Consider the following 3,665-nt stretch of genomic DNA (forward strand, 5'->3'; position numbering starts at 1 on the left):
CCCCCCCCCCAGGGGAGGAGCAGTCTGTTAGGCCACAGAGGAGGACTTTGCAGCCAGCCCTGAAGATACCTGATAAAACAGGGTCAGATGAAAGGGGAGGAGGTCCTCCCCTATCAGGGGACTTGGAAAGGGGCAGGGAGGAGACCAGGGAGGGAGTGTGGGGTTGGGGAGGGAATGAGGGAGCGGGATACAGCTGGGACACAGAGTTAACAAAATGTAACTAAAAAGAAAAATAAAATAAAATAAAAAAAATATTTTTATTTTTATTTTATGTGTATGAGTGTTTACCTGCATGTTAAGCATGTGACTCTCCTGCATGCAGCATCTGCAGAGGCCAGAAGAGGGCATCAGATTTTCCTGGAGTTATAGATGGTTGTGAGCTGCCACGCTGGTGCCGGGAACTGAACCCGGATCCTCTGCAAGAGCAGCCGGTGCTCATAACTGCTGGGCCATCTCTCCAGCCCCGGGCCAGTCTCTTTATCTTCTGCAAGGGACAGGGGCTGCCTGACTACACTTTGCGGCTGACTATGTGTTAGCCTCAAAGGCATCTTAGTACAAAGCAAGGCACAAGCTTTCTTCTAAAATCTGGTTTCTGTGAGTAAGTTGTCTGTGGTTCACACTGCTGTTGGCTTTCTTTACCCTCCACCCTAGATCTCACTGGATATTTTACCTGCAGAGTATTTTCTAAATGCCACCATGTTTGTGTGTCTTGAATTCTTACTCAGTGTGTGTATAGTTTAAGATTTCAGTGGAGATCACAGGGCAAATGATCAATTTCGTTAAGCTTTCATTTGCCAAACTATATGAAAAATGATCCCTACACACCAACACCTGGCTATTGTTATAGAAGTAAGTACTTACTTAAAAAAAAAAAAAAACATTTTCTTCTTTGTAAATGTCTTTAAATGCTTGCAGGTTAAAATTTAAACAAAACTGGACCTTTCAAGATTTTGAATGTAAATAATGGATGCCCAGAATGCATTTTTTTAAAATTTTTAATTGTGTGTGTGTGTGTGTGTGTGTGTGTGTGTGTGCGCGCGCGCGCGCGCAGGCATGGGCACACGCCATGTGTGGTGTGTGGTGGCTCTGATGAGAATGGCCTCCATGAGCTCCTATTTTTGAATATTTGGTCTCCAGTTGGTGGACTGTTTTAAAATGGTATAGCCTTGTTGGAGGGCGTGTGTCACTGGGGTAGGCTTTAAAGTTTCAAAAGCCCATGCCAGAAAGCTTAAATGGAATCACCAAATAAAGGGGAAACAAAACCTCAAACAGATCTCTCTCACCACCAAATGGAACCTTCAGTGCCAGGAATGGGCTACCATGAACTGAGTTGTTGGCCAAAGGGGCCCCGTGGAAACCCTTAAATAACTCAGGCTACTGGTTACTCCCTACAGACTGATGGTGAAGCCCTGCTGTTAAAGACATCACTCACATTACATGGAGAAGCTGAGCTGCTGCCTACCTAAAGCATTTAGCCCTACTGACTAGTATTCTGACTAGTGTATTCCAGTGTACTGGAAGGTGTTTTGCGCACTACCAGAGGAGAAAGGTAAACAGCAACCCAGTGAACTACAACAGTGACCAGCCTTCAAGACACACTGGGACAGTAGTGGCACGAACGTGGAAATAACCAACCGCTATCTGATTGAAATCAAGGCCCACTCCACACTGCCCTGGTGGCCTAGGGGGAAAACAACTACTATTGTTCTGCTAAAGGAATGTTGCAATAAAATGGCTCCTGGTGACGTCCTGCCACACCCACAGATCTGTGTCTTGCTCGGCCATTATCAGAGAAGCTTCCTCCTGCAGTATATGGGAACTTATACAAAGAACCACAAATATGTTTTTATGTACATATAAACTCACAGACTCTGTGGTAACACGCACAGGGCCTATACAGGTCTCAGTGGCATTTTGGAGGGTCATTTATTTATGTCTCATACGTAAAGCTTTGTCAGAGCACTTTTTTTAAACCTTACAGATTTTGCTTGTATATTTTGGTTTCCGGTTTTGTCTTTATGGGTTTTCTGTGTGCACCTATGTGTCTGTCTCAGAGCTTATGTCTCTTGTTTTTTTTTTTTTTGCCTTTCTTTTTTTCTCTGTTTGTTTTGCCCATTCTAGTTTGTTTATTTTTGTCTTCTTTCATTTTCACTTTTCTTTTTTTTTTTAATTTCTATTTATTTGCTAATGAGAAAGAGAAAGAAAGGGTGTGGATTTGGGTGGGCAGGGAATCGGACTAGGATCTGGGAAGAGTTAGGGGAGGGGAAACCATAATCAAAATATATTGTATGAAAAATATTTTTTCAATTAAAAAAAAAAAAAGCCCATTCCAGTCCTTCTCTCTGCCTGCAGCAGTGAGCTCCCCAGCCCCATCGTTGCCTGTCTGTGTCTGCAGCCATGCTCCAAGGTCAGAACGATGATGAGCTAGCCATGGAAACTGTGAGGCCCCACCGCACACGCTTTCAGAAGTTTCTCAGTCACGGTGTCCCATCGTGGCGGTGGGACAGTAAGACACACAGCGTGTGTGGGGATCAGAGGACAATGTTTCGGGAATCTCCTTCTGCCATGTGCACACCTGAGGGATCCGGGGCGGATGGTCTGGCTTGGCAGCAAGTGAGTTCCCTGCTGAGTCTTCTTGCCAACCCATAGGCTGCATTTAAAAAATTAGGTTTTTCTTTCTCAGTCATCCATTATCTAGTTCATAAATAGATGGTGGGGAGGATTATTCACAGCAGAGAAGGGTGACCGTTGGGGTGGTTGCCTTTTGGAACATAGAGGAGGTGGTTATGGTTGGCTGTTTGAGAAATAGTTACGTGCTCTCTGTCCCTGTTGGAGAACTGGGAACAAAGCAAGACAGTCTGTGTCAGTGAATAGCTAGCTGCCTGTGGCGTTCTGGCACTTTGAAACAAATATATCATGTACTGGACACTCCTGGGTCTCTCTGTCCTTATTTGGAGAACTTGGCCTATCTAGACCACAAATTCAGACTACAGAAGAAACACACACAACAGAGAAATTGATAACCTCCCCCACCCTCACCTCCCAGCCCCCCAAAAGAAAACCCCCCGCAGTGTGATGGATTCAAAGAAATATCTGTGTCTAATGCAAAGGTACCAGTGGTCAACTGGAACCGAGTTCTGTGTCAGTGGCCCTCAAACCTCATAACGCTGCAGCCCTTTAATACAGCACCTCATGCTGTGGTGACGCCCCAACCATAAAATTACGTTCATTGCCACTTCATAACTGTAATTTTGGTAGTTAGAAATATTTGACACACAGGAGATCTGACATGCAGCTCTAAAGAGGTCGCAACCCACAGGCTGAGAGCCACTGCTCTAAAGCAGCCGCTTTCTTAAAGATTACGGCTTTTTTATTTTCTTGTTTTTAATTTGTTATTACAGGGGGCTCATGCTTGTGGAGGCAGAGAACAGCTTTGTGGAGCAGGTTCTTCCTATCCACCGTAATGTGCGTTTGATCCCAGGTTCGCCTGGCAACAGCCTTTACTCTGAGGCAGCTCTCCAGCCCAAAGATGTTATTTTTGCTCTAGGTAACATCTACAAAGCAGAACTAACTTGAAAGATGAGATTTTCGTGTTTTGTTTTATCTTTTCCTTCTGTATTTATTTATTTATTTATTTATTTATTTATTTATTTATTTATTTATTT

This window comes from Psammomys obesus, unplaced genomic scaffold, assembly GCF_907164565.1.
Source record: "Psammomys obesus unplaced genomic scaffold, mPsaObe1.curated_primary_1811, whole genome shotgun sequence".
NCBI classification, from domain to species: Eukaryota; Metazoa; Chordata; class Mammalia; order Rodentia; family Muridae; genus Psammomys; species Psammomys obesus.